Source organism: Leptodactylus fuscus, chromosome 5 (assembly GCF_031893055.1).
Source record: "Leptodactylus fuscus isolate aLepFus1 chromosome 5, aLepFus1.hap2, whole genome shotgun sequence".
Lineage (NCBI taxonomy): Eukaryota > Metazoa > Chordata > Amphibia > Anura > Leptodactylidae > Leptodactylus > Leptodactylus fuscus.
The window spans coordinates 86,164,275-86,178,505 of NC_134269.1; the positions used below are offsets into that span (position 1 = coordinate 86,164,275).

Sequence of the window (14,231 nt, forward strand, 5' to 3'; positions counted from 1 at the left end):
CAAGCTTGACTTTTCTCTCCGCATTTTTCAGGAAGAAGCCTGGTCGACTCCATTATAGTTTGTGGGGGTCCATGGGTTTCTGTGGGTAACCGCTTTTTAAGCGGATTAGGTATCCGTTCTTCTGGTCCCCAGACAGATCCAGAAAAACAGAAACCCAGGCACACATGTGAAACTAGCGTTACCTGAATGTAATGCCTTTTTTCCCATGAAAATTTGCACCTCCATTTCTCCAAACTGCTACTCCACGCACTGCTCTAATACCTTGGTGTCAATGCAAGAATACAGGACCAGGTGAGATTTCTGCTCTGTTACTCAAAGAATGAAGGGGAAGAGAAGGGTGTATTAGGGTAGGGTGGGGTCTAGCACTTTGGAAGAATACAATCGCCCTCGGTGCTCCAAACTGCTCACTTGCATTTTGTAAAATAAATTATATCAGTAATGGAGGCAAAAATTTTCATAGTGAAAATGGCATTGCACTCAGGTAAGCCTGGCCTATCTAACTTCCCCCTGGTGACAGACTCCATTAAAGATAGGCCATCAATTTTAACTCCATATGGCTAACTCATTACCCCCTCCACTGATCAGTGAGAGCATTGTGGCCTCGCCATGGCTTACAATACAGGTGCAGCCCCTGCTCAGAATGCCATACTTTTCATAGTGGCTATTTTGGGTATTGCAGCATATATTTCATAGAAAAGAAATATAGTAAAATGTCACAGCATTTCACTGCCTTCTCTTTTTTTATAGCAATATTATAAATATAGTATGTTCTGACTCTGACAGATTAAACATGTTATATTTTTATCTTTAGCGCTCACATCATACCACAAGTATATACGAACACACCTTAAGCAAGCAATCTCACCTGCTGACTGCACATTTTGCCCTTTTTTAATGACCATGAATAAATCTCTTGGTAAAACACCTAAGCAAACACATTATGCAGTCTTGGGTAACTCCTATCCGGTTCTTTTCAGTTACATTTGTAAACATAGCTGAGATGCCAGGAAAGCAAAATATGTGGCATTGAAGACTTATGCCAGATCCACAGCTTTCAGAGTGCCTGTGTGACTTCCTATAGCGATACAGATAGTACACGCTGTCTCTAAAAAAAGGATGTGGTTTCAGTTTACTATCAAAGCTTTCTGAAGGTTTCCCCATATTATTACAACTGAAAAGGACACAAAAAGCAGAAATGTAATGGCCTCTTAAAAGCAATAAGCCCAAAGAACGATCGGGCCTTGGTCACATGTTACATTTTTCATGCAGTGCTGGGTCCAAAAAAATAAGGAAAAATAGAAATCCTTCATTTTTTTCCTTCTGCTTATAACATAAAAAAACTATATAGAATTCCAAATGCAAATACCGATGAAAAACGACACCATACAGTACATAAGGGTGTGTTCACATGCCACAGATATGCTGTATTCTGCCCATACTGTAAATGTGAAAGCGGTGTTTCCCCTACGAGTACATGGATTTCTCCAATCTCCAGTCAGATAAATGGATAGATTGATAGCCTGTCATTAGATTAGGTCATCAATATGAGATAGGTGGGGGTCAGACATAGCTGATATTTCTGTAGTGTACGGAGTTATCTATGATGCTAGGAGTCACTGGAATCGCTACAGGACTGTATGTTCCTGGGATGCAGGGACTCCTAGTCTCATAGGTAACTATACTGCAGGGAGTCCTGTTCCCAGCATGAAGGTGAGGCTGGTAAATCCGACCAACACATGGATCGAAATTAGTGTGCATAGAGCCTGAGGCCCCACTTTCAGAAAAGCTGCTTTTGGCTAAGGCCCCATGTAGCATCCCACAAAACTAGCGCTGCGGGAAAACTGCAGTGGCAACCCATCACGTTTTTTCCTGCAGTGTTTTTCACAGAAAGTTGGAAGAGGTATCCTCTGCGGACTTTCTGTTTCAATTATACGTATAGGGAAACCGCTGGCAAAAACTATAATAAATAATTTTTTTTAAAAAAAAGCCTTGAGGCCCCACTTTGCAGAAACACAACTTTTTTTTTTTGCAGATTTTGCTGCAGTTTTTGGACCCTAAGCCAAGAATGGACTGATAAGAAGGTAGAAATATAAAAACTTCCTATATATTTCCTATTCTTTTTATCCCCATTCTTGGCTTTGGCTCAAAAAACGCAGCAAAATCTGCAACAACAAAAGAAAAAGCTGTGTTTCTCCAAAATGTGTTTCTCCCAGCTGCAGGTAGACCAAAATTTCAAGACGATTTAAAGACCGGTCAGGGAAGAAGGAAATTTCAGTTTCACACATAACCAGTAAGCGTTGGCTAAATTCCTCTTAAAGTAAATGATGATTTAATTTTTTTTTCTCTTAACAACCAATCAGATTCCACCTCTTAGTTTTCTAATGCCCTCTGTAAACTAAGCGATGCAGCGTCATTGGTTGCTTTGCGCATCTTCTCCATTTTAATATTTACTAATTTTACTAATAATTTACAAACGTCCACAATATTTTCAGCTTTTGTAACTGATAAAGGACAAAATGTCAATTTCATTGAGGCCTAAGCAGCGATCTGAAAGAGACAGGCGTCCTGAATTAGGAAGAGAATCGAGTTCTGCCCACATTTGGCCCTGCAGAATCTTGAGAATAGAAAGTGCAGACAATACATTAGCAGGGGCCAAGGCAAACAATATACAGGACTTGCTCCCCCACACAGCTGGTGCATCTTTCAACAACCGTTTTTTCCCCACTTAATCGGAATTGGCGTAACTCGTAACCATATCAATTAGCGTTATTGCAGCTGTTTCTATCATCAATTCCAGTAGCTGTTCAGAGGCCATGAAATATACATCATACTGTATTCATGTATATTCCATTATCCATGTGATATAATGGTGCCATAACTATGTCAGGAAGATTTATTTCCTGGACAAGCAAGCTGTGGCAATGCTACAGTGATATCATTTCTATTGGAAACTCCATTGCAGCAGTAAAGAGTTGGCAACTTAATTAGTTCTCCTCCGGCCGTAGGCAACATAGGAAACAATAGCTCCTTATTTGGGAGATTTGTTGCTGCAATTATGTATCAACATTATGACTTGTTATGTCTATAGTGCTGGTGCGGATTCTGCAAATGTACAGCTGTTAAAGCAATAATAGGACATTTTCATGAAAACCATAGCGTGATTTTATGGTACAACCTGCAGGTTTGAGGTTGTGCCTGCTGAGGCAAACTACTCACGCATTGACAAATGTCTATAAAATCTGTTACAAATGGCTGTATTTGCAAAAAATTGTTGCAATGCTCTTTTTTTAGTTGGTAACATGTATGTGATTTTTGACCACAAGTGATCAGATTCCTAGGATGATGCATGTCAGACAATCGGTAGAAAACTTGGTACGAGCGGGGGTTTATATACATGACATCCCCTTTAAATTGGCTACGGACATTAGTAGCACAACTCCAGCTCTATAACCCAGAAATACTATGATCTACTCCCTCATAAATTGTTGCTAATGGAGTGCTGCTTGCAGTTGCATATACGCAGGAGAATGCTTTAATATTATCTCACATCTGAACATTTGCCAAGATTCGCTCAGTGCCTGATACACGATAAAGGGTTACTTAAGTGTCCTTTTTAGCCACTTGAAATAGTGAGAGATATGCAAACATTTCCACAGTCTTTGATCTTGCATATGGACTGAATTGTTTCAAAAATTTGCTGACTTGGTGTCAAATCGGGACAACATTTACTTTTCCTACAGTACAGTTTTGCAGCTGATAAACATTGTAGCCTTTTTTCTTCTAAAACTTTACCAAAAATAAGAGCAGTTTTAGATAAAGCTTCATATTACTGCTCTTGAACAGCAGTCAGTAACATATTATAACAGAATATTATTTGTAGATGCAGCTTTTATAACACAATATTACTTCACTGCAACATTAATACAGATTTTATGGAACCTTTAGTTACTAGGTATAGCATATTGTATCAGTTCTGTCCAGAATGTTCCTATAAAACATAGCTAAAATCATTCTCATTTCTAGCCATCCCATCATTCATAAAGCTATTATAGTTATCATACTCTCCCACTGTCTCTTATATTTTAATTGTGCTCTCTTTATATCTCACCTCTTGTTGTCTTCTACCACATTACATTATATTATATTCCGAGCCTCGGACTCCATAGCTGAATTAGCCGGGGAATCCGCAGCAAGATCGAGCAGGACACTTCTTTTTTCCGCGCCCTGCTGTGATCTCTGCCTCCCACTGAAAACAATGGGATGTGGATTCCAGGAAGAATCTGCTGTGGATTTGGCGGCGAAATCTGCCTCCAAATCTGCAGCAAATTCCTCCATGTGAACTGACCCTTAGCAGAAGAACAAATCATAGTCAATAAATATTTAACTATGTAAGTGCCTCAGATCCGCACAGCATGTGTTCACCCTTAAACATATTAATAAAAAAATGAAAGTAACTGCAGTAAGGACTCTGTCACACGACCATGTCCAGTCTATGAGTCAGCTAAAACAGCTCGGATCGGTGTAAAATACGGATAGGTATAGGACCTACTCCATACTTGCAGATCTTCACTAGGGCTAAGACACACTGCCGCAAAAACTATGGCTGTGTGTATAGGCCCATAGAAATGCATGTGTCCGTATTTTTGATCCACAGTTACAGATCCACAATGTCAAAGTATGGCCGTGTGAAGGAGGCCTTAAGTTGTTGTCCAGTAGTAAAATCCGGTCTTTCAGCTCCACCAAGGAAGCTTGCAGATCTCAGAATGTTCAGATGAAGCAGCATTCTGTAAGACATGGGCCTGGAGCATTAAGTGCCAAGCAGCTCACATGAAGCATGTGGTATTTTTATTGCTCAGGAGCAGTGATTGATGTTCTTCACACATTTGCTTCATATATGGAATGCTTTATTGTTGAGTTAGGCATATACGGTGTGCTTACCATTATGTAAATAATCTCAGGCTTACACTGAACTCTATTAATAAGTATATAAAATATAAAAACATTGTCACCGGGTCTCAAGTCCACTCTGCAAATTATTCCTTTATGATATTGGTTAGCAGTTTGTACACTAAAAGGATTAGTTCTGATAAGAGCCTGTACCACTGAAAGCAAATAAGACGACACAATGGATCAAGTTACCCACAATGCAAACCCAGTATACATACCAGCAACATCAGTCTACAGTATGTCTTTACATGTTCCTTTTCCAGACTATAAAAACTGCACATTTATATGAAGCATTCTTAGGGAGCCTTCACGCGGAGTATACGCTCCGCTCATTCTGAACGTAAAAATCGTTCAGAAGGAGCGCGTAAAAACCAGCTCCCATTGACTTGAATGGATGCCGGCATACGAGCGCTACCCATTGAAATCAATGGGAGGCTTTTTTCCCTATTGCTTTCAATGTGAATCGCGTGTATCACTCAAGTCAATGGGAGCTGGTTTTTACGCGCTCATTCTGAATGACTTTTACGTTCAGAATGAGCGGGGCGTATACTCCGTGTGAAGGCTCCCTTAGATGTACCTCTAAGAATCATTTGCAGAAAGATTACTTCCATGTAAAAGCAGCATACATAACACAGCTTACGTAACACAATATAATCAAAGCCAAAGTGCTTTCATCAACAGCACGGTGGCCCCATTAAGGGTTTTTTTGGGGACATCCGGGTAGTTTTTTTTTAACACTTATGATCTATCCATATAAGTTCATCAATATCTGATTGGTAGGGGTTCAACACTCTGACTCTGTACCCATTAGCTGATCCAGCCGCATCCTGGAGCTGGAAACTACTGCATAGTATGGGGCCAGAAACAGCTTGGCGTCCATCCAAGTAACTGTTGCAGAGCTTTAGCACCATCCCCTGTATAGCAGTGACAATGCTCTGCAAAGCTGTTTCTGGAATGTCCTATACAGTATCTTTTGGTACCAAAACAGCTGATCTGCACAGATTCCGAGTGTCAGACCCCACTGATCAGCTAGCGTTGGCCAATCATATCTTGGGCATTCAGAATTAAATGACCTGTTTTATCAACACATTCCAAGTTCTATAACTTTTTTTTTTTTAATTCTTCTGTCAACAAGTGTTCATATCTTTTTATTAATATTTATTTTTTTGTGATTCTCTTAAGGCCGGGGCCCCATGTAATATAAATGCTGCAATTTTGTCACAGTGTTTCCACCGCAGAAAAAACTGCGACTTTTGCTTGCAAAGTGGATAGGATTCTGGCTATTCCCATCCACACATTGCAGAAAAATATCCAAAGCAGACAGGCTGTGATTTCAAAAAACTGTTGTGTTTGTGTAAATTGCAGCATGTCAATAATACCTACAGAAATGCTGGTGTTTTCCACATAGGAATAGTTTAAGCAGAAAGTCCGCAGAGGAAAACTCTGCAGACTTTCTGTGAAAAGCACAGCGGGAAAAATCGCAATGTGTTTCTGCTGCGTTTTTTCTCGCGCAGCTTTCTGGCTGCAGCTCACTAGCTGGGGCCTTAGACTCAATGTTGAGCAGATTTACATTTCATAATTCCAACAGAAGTAAATGAAAAACATGCGGCCACCTCACCATTCGCTCTGTGCCACAATGCAGTGAACAGTGGCCACCTCAACAGATTAGGGGATGACCTCAACATAATTATGGACACACACCTATCAGACATGTATTTTTCAAAAAGAGAGAACACACAAACTATTAATATTCTATTGGTTCTTTTCAGACCCCAGAGTATAATGATCGGAGGCCCAGGACAATAAATACCAGTGGTATTCACCTGTCGTGGGCTCCGCTGTGGCCCTCTTCAATGACGTCGCAGATGTGGGTTATGCTAGCGCCATTATGTGTTACGACGTTAGTCTGACCCATGTGACATCACTACAGAGACTGAAGACTGCATGGAGTCAAGTCGGAGTGCAGGAGAGGTGAGTGACTCTGTCTTATATGTTTGCTCATCTCCCCTGGGCCTCTGATTATTATACTCAGGAATCTGAAGAGACCCCAGAGTATAATGACAGCAGTATTTGTTAGGGCTTGCCCAACAAATATACTTTTGCCACAGGCTTGTGGCTTTAATTACTGATTCCTACTTCTGCTCACGGCCGCTTCCCCTTTTTCCCTCCAAGGTGACCCAGTGAGTTGATATGAGACGCATGGGGCCCCCTGGAGGGCAAAAGGGGAAGGAGCGGCATTCGTGAGCAGGAACGGGGATCAGTAAGTAAATAGGGCCCGTTACTTGTTGGGGTTACTCCAGCAGGTAATGAGCTATTTAAAAAAAACAGCAGGGGTCCTCTGGGCCCCCTATGTTCCCAGGCCTTGTGGCAGCAGCTATGGCTGCTGCCGCGGTACTTATGCCACTGGCAGCACTGCAAACAATTCAATATAGAGTTAATTTTTTACTAGCCAATAACTTTTTTAAGAATGGGTAGGGACAAAAACTAGCTGCATGGAACAAGAAAAAGAGAAACAACATAACCTGCTGAACTAGCAGTATTACAGGGTGATGGACATATTGTATCAACAAAGTGTTTAAAGCCACGTCTGGTATAGATCTAGCTTCTATTTTACACAAATGACTTGGTTTTTTCTTTCTATGGGGGAAAGGGCTAGACAGATGGAACAGTGAGAATAACTGCAGAAACTGGGGGAGGGTTAAACAGACAAGGGTGGGGCACCTTTCCTCTAAAAGCAAAATGCTTCAACCAAGAGCAAAAAAGAAACAGAACAAGCTGCTGTCTGATTTCTAAGCCCGGGGACTGTGGTTTGCATAAGTGAGTCAATGGCGTGTCAACAGGACCCTCATTGTGCAAAGCCCATACATACTTCAAGGAACATGACTAACAATATTAATGCTTACATTTGTTTTGCATACAGTTCACGACAGCTGTGCCTTAACTGATATAGATGTGACTGAATGTAGAGTTATAGCTGATACTGAATAAGGTCGACTAAGCTAATACACTTCTATGGCACAGAATGATATTCTTATTTATATATCGACAACTGCATGAATGGCTATTCCCTGGTAAATATGAAGTATAGCTAGAAAAGATCTTTGGATCCAATTCTAGTTTTGGCTTAAAAATATTTACAAAAAAATTAGACTGTATAAACAGTACAGCAAATGTGTGTTGTGTAGGGGATTAGCAACAAATTATTTGCAGAACAATGCAACATATGAGAATAAAGTTTTTATAGACAAATTGTATTAAAAAAATCCTTGTGAATTTAAGCTAAGGCCCCATGTAGCAAACCGCCATGAAAAAGCGCTACAGGAAAAGCCACAGTGAAAACGAACTGTGGTTTTTCCCGCAGTGCTTTTCACAGAAAGTCTGCTGCTTCAATTATACCTATAGGAAAACTGCTGATGTGTCCATAGATATACTTGGCATGCTGCAATTTGCAAAACTGCAGCATTTCCGATGCACTTGTTTATCTGCAATGAGTGGACAGGATTCACATGAATCCCATTTACTTTGCAGGAACTGCAAAATGCTGTGGTTTTCACCGCAGCCAAACCGTGACATTTACACCATGTGGGGGCTCAGTCTTAAGCTAAGGCCCCACTGGCTGGAAACGCCGCAGGAACAACCGCGGCGGGGACGCATGACAGTTCTTCCCGTAGTGATTTGAACAGAAACTTCACTTAGTTTTCCTCCGTGGATTTTTTGGTCGCATTATATCTACGGGAAAGCCACCGGCGTTTCCGTATATATAATTGACATGCTGTGGGGCCCCGGCCTTAAGGGTAAATCTGTTGCTGTTTTTTTTTTTCTGGTTTTGCTGAACATTTTTATCTCCTGTTATAAAGCTTATGAAAAACTGCTAGAGTATTTTCATACACAGTGGCCCAATCAGAAAGTAGCCCCGTACACTGGCCAGTCAGAGGGTGACCCGATAAACAATGCCCTACAAAACACCACCTGGCTAACATGTTTGTCCTGACTTGAAGGAGCACTGTTTATTACTTACAGAATATACTAGATATATTCAGAAGACAAAAGTTCTACAAAATATTGTAAGTATTCTGATCTTCACGTTTCTTTATTTAAAGTAAATAGTAATGATGGTAAAAACAGCCAAAGCCTTTACAAGATACATATAATGCAATTCTGTAAACTCCTTGGTTACCATGCCAAAATGCTAAATAATATTTTTGAAGACACTGTGGCTTCTAATTTGTCCTCATCAACCAGAATGTTTCTAGACAAGACGTGGTTGACTAGGTCAAAATTGAAGTTCTTTTTGACTTCTTCATTGCTTGTAATCATTTTGTCTGTAAACCCAACCAATACTACTGAAATCTTCCAAACACAGAACTGCTATCAGTATCCAATTACCTAAAACTAGGGTTGAGCGATCGGGATCGGAAAAGATTGGATTCCGATCGGCGATCGACTAGATTTCACGATCGCGATACTTTTTAGGCGGGATCGAGATCAGAGGTCATTTCCCACAATGCTTAGCCAAGCATTGTGGAAAAAGCTAACAATGTTAGCTAGATCCCATAGGAATGAATGAATGCAGCCGGCACACAGCCTGTGCCAGCGTCCAGCCGCTTGACCCCCTGCTCGCCGGCTGCTTCCATTCATTCTAATGGGAGACTAGCTAACATCTCTAGTAGCTATCACTTACCTGCACAGATCGCTGGTCTGGTCCCCGCTCCTCTTCTCACCTCGCTGCCCCCGCCTCCCAAGTTAGTGTTACAGACCTAGGAAGAACGCGGGGCTTGTGGCTTAGGAGAGTGTGGGCGGTTACTGGGAGGGGAGACGTGAGTGACTCACATCTCCCTGCCCTGTACCCGCCCACACTCTCCTAAGCCACAAGCCCTGCCTTCTTCCTAGGTCTGTAACACTAACCTGGGAGGCGGGGGCAGCGAGGCGAGAAGAGGAGCGAGAACAACAGGGACCGGACCAGCGGATCTGTGCAGGTAAGTGGACACCAGGGGGGACTAAGTAACCAGAGGATTTTTTTTTAAATCACAACTACACAGCGTGGAGTCTAACAATTAAAGCGTTCAATTTTTAGACTGCATGCTGTGTAGTGAATAGGATCGTTATTAAAATCCGATCTTCAATTATTAAAAAAATCCCATTGACTAGCATTGGGATCGGGTTCGAATGGAAAATGATTGGAAATCGGATTTTAAAAACGATCCTGAAATCCCAAGATCAGCTCAACCCTACCTAAAACCATAGCAGTATACACAAACATCAAACTGGCTAAAGGACCATTTTCTAAAGTAAAATGTTTAACTGTAAGAGGTTCTTTAATAGTGTTGACAGGTTCTACTGTATTCACAGGAAAGTTCATGTGTATCTACTCAGTGGAGGTTCATCACCTGGGCCCCATCCTGATCAGCTAATCCAGCTGCCTCAGGGTGCTGGAAACTACTGTGTTGAATGGAGTGTGAAGCACCAGTAAAGGTCCAGAGCTGCAGTACTCTGGGAAACAACGCTATACAGTTAATGGAGCCTGAAACTCTGCATCTAAAACTTGAATAGGAGCAGAATTACTTCCAGTACCCGGGGAAAGCTGTGTCAGCAGATCAGGAAGGGTATGTTCACAAGGAGTTTTTTTGCAGGCAGATTTTGACTCCCTTTAAAAATCCACCTGCAAAAACGTCTCCCATTCATTTCAATTGGAGTCACTTGCTTTTTTTCCCCGCTAGCAATTTTTTCAGCTAGTGGGAAAAAGAAGCGACATATCCCATCTTCCCGTGGATTCCGCGGCTGAGTCAACCGTGTCCGCGACTCAAGACACCCTGCTTCTTAGACCCATTAATTCCGGCCCAATCCAGAGTGGGATTCCGATGCACTGCATCGGCATCCCGTTGCAAGTCGCATGGTGGAAAAGATTTCTGAAATGTAAACAAACCCTAGGGCAGTTCAGTGGCAAGGAGATACAAGGAGACATCCTTCTTAAGACATAAAATTGCTCTGCACCAGTTTTATTTACATTTACTTGATTTCATACAAAATTCAGATGAATGGAACAGGTTCTGACTCAAAGCAGAGTTTGCAATAAATCTGTTGTGTGTATTCTAGAAATATAGATTTTCTGTTCTAAAACAAATGAGTATATAAGTATTAGTGGTTCACGTAGAAGCGCATGACAAGCTTGTATACTGTATATGAGTGCCACCACCAGCTGCAATTCTTATGTCTAGACACTATCTAGCAAGTATAGTATTTACAAGTCTGAAGGACTTCCTAATAACACCAAAGAGAAAGTCCAGTTTGTACGCAGCTTCCTTTAGGCGTGCTTTATAAAAATGCACACACCAATTTCAATCCTATAGCAAAGGTGATCAAACAATAAATTGACATTTCTTTGAAAAGATTGTCCAACATATAATTAAAAAAAAACAGGCTTGTAATGCTGTAAAAAATGCAAAAATTCCTATTCTGATGCTTCCTGTGTACACTGACTGACTGACTGTCTCGGATTCCTTGTCCCTTTCAAAACACTGGAAAAAAAGAATATCAGTGCTACAACCAATGGCAGGCTGGGTATTCATTTCCTGTGTTTTCAGAGGGATAAGGGGGACCAGTGGGGGCCCAGGATGCATTGGGACAGGATCAGTGTGTTTGACATTTTCCTAAAAATATTTCTACAGAATTCTGAGTGTATTTTAAAATAAATGATCTGCTACACAACTTGTTAATACAAAAATTATTTATAAAAAAACGTAATGCTTTAGCATTGCGATAATTCTAAAGACATAACAGTATAGAGCAATGACTGAGAATGGCTGTTACAGAGCCGTCATACAACGTTCCATAGCAGGGACTCCGTGACCCTGACAGATGGAACAGATTTTCAGCAACCTAACCTATCCCATAGATATGAAGAGATTTCCAAGAATTGGCTTTTGTTAAACCAGCAGAAGACAGTAAAATGGTGCTTTACATTGTCTGCACATTCTATTGCAAATTATTCTTTAGTCGTCCATTAACCAACAAGAATTTGTTGTAAATCTGCAAGTTTCTTATATTGTTGCAGACTGTGTTGCCTAAAGTGAACTAAATGTATAACTCGGTAGTCATTACCCATTACATAATGTCCGCTCAAGTTCATGAAACCTAGACTGTTTTTCTAGAACAGCTGTTGGGTTGCATTTGACTACTGTTGCATGGTAAATAGCGCACATTTGTAGGATAATCATTGCCAGATGGGCCAGTTAAAGAAGCATGGAGAATGGTCGACTGAGGAGAAATGCCTGGGAATGAAGAGGAGGGCGTTACTTTATACAGTATTTTGCCTGTGTGACATTTCAGGAACAAGGTTGTTAACAATTAGTTTCTCTGCTTGTAGAAATTACATTTTGGCAGCTTAGACAAGCAGTCTATACATAAAGCAAACAGAGGGCTTGTTTTCACATTGGTAATGAATGCCACATGTACAGGTATCGGATGGCTACCAAGAAGGCCCATGTTCATACCCATAATAATAACAATGATGTGGGATTTACTTTATAGCGATCATAATAACAACCAACCTTCATTCGTGAGGAAACAAGTCACTGACTCGCTGACTCCGTCTTTCCTAACCTACACATCTGAGACATATGAATATAGATGGCCACCTAGCTATAATCTTGGATACTCAACAGACATTGCTACTTCATTGATTTTAGATACCTTATTTTTATTATACTGTATGTATTGACATTGCCAACATCACTTCATGGCTCCATAGCCAACACTAATAGAACTTCATTACCAGGAAGTACTTGACTACTACAGACTACTAGGATGCAAATACCTAAATCTACCTCCTCCTACAGAAAGAATTTTTAGGATGTGGTTTAACAAACGGCATTGAAGTAGGAAGGGAACTTCAAAAGTAGCCAAATTTAGTAACCAACACATAAAGCTGGTCATTTAGTCACTTAACTGCACCATAAACATGCACAGACAGCCTTGCATGCTTGTTTATTTCAATAGAAAGAGGGAATATCGCCAGTGGAAACAAATCAATTTAACACGCCCAAAGCATTCCTTTCTAGGATTCATCATCAGGAGGTATTTGGGGGGCCCCTATTACACATTAGCTGGCTGTCAGGAATATGGACAGGACAAGAAAAATAGGCACAAATAACACACGTACTTATAGGTAAAGGAGAGAAATGACTGAAAATAACATTTTATACACACGCTGGCATTCTAGCGTTCCCTACATCCACAGTCGCTAAGTTACCCTGCTACAAACTATACAGTTCCTACTTCTCCATACTGCCTCCTGCTGTTGATGCAGATAAGCCTGCCCATAGGCACGACCTTACTCCCTGAAACATGAAGGCTTAACGGGCATATAAGTGGCCTTTTCCAGCCAATCTCAGGAGACTCTGCTCTATTTCCATCTACTCAGCATGGCTCCTGAGTTCCTGCCAGGGCATCTTGTTTCTGTGTATCTGCTTGATTCACCCGTAACTGACCTTGGCCTTTTTTCAGACTTTGCTGTGGATTATGATTCTGTTTTACTACCCAATTTGTAGAACCTCTGTCTGTCCACAACCTGTGAACCTGAGCTGCCCGTTCGGTCTTTTGGGTTTGTTTTATGATTTTGCACACCTGCTCCTTTGGCTGCTACCTGACCACTTTGTCTGACACACAAGTGTCACTCTGGCCTTTGGCCATCTGCCATCAATACCAAGATGACTCCAAGAAGTAGGAAACTGGTGGTCTCCCCACAGCACATACCAGATCCCTGTACATGTGTTAAAGGGAGAAAACCAGGAAGGCTACTTAGACAATGCCCTTGGGATTGGCTCAAAGCCAAACCAATTGGTTCAAAAGTAGACATCTGTTACCCATATTCAATAAGGGCATTCTTATTCTATCAAATAAATACATTTTACAGCAGCTTGATAACTCATCTGATGTCACATGACCTATAAAATAGGCCTTCAAACAGCTGATCCTTGGGGGTCCTGGACCCCAGCTGATCTTCAGTTGATGACTTGTCCTAGGGCTGTAATGATCCAGGACAATGCAATGCAAAAGCAGCCTCAAGCTGACACAGATTTTTCCAGTGACCTGTGAATTAGTAGTCCACAATAGAAAAAAAAAACTTGGCAGGTCTCACTCCTTTACTCCTAGCAAAACATGACATTTGCAGTTTGTGAAGAGAGCAGGACATGTCTGGACTACACGCTCATCCCCATACTGAGCTTTTGTTTTGTCTTTGTGTTAGGTCGGTAGGCTGTTTTTCTTTGGGTTTCGGTTATGCAATA

The 14,231-nt window shown here is 41.2% G+C and overlaps 1 protein-coding gene across 1 annotated transcript in view; it reads right to left on the minus strand.

Annotated features, from left to right (window-relative positions):
• The window catches only part of KLF13 (KLF transcription factor 13), a 50,013-nt gene that overhangs the window by 2,222 nt on the left and 33,560 nt on the right, over positions 1-14,231 (minus strand). The window lies entirely within an intron of this gene.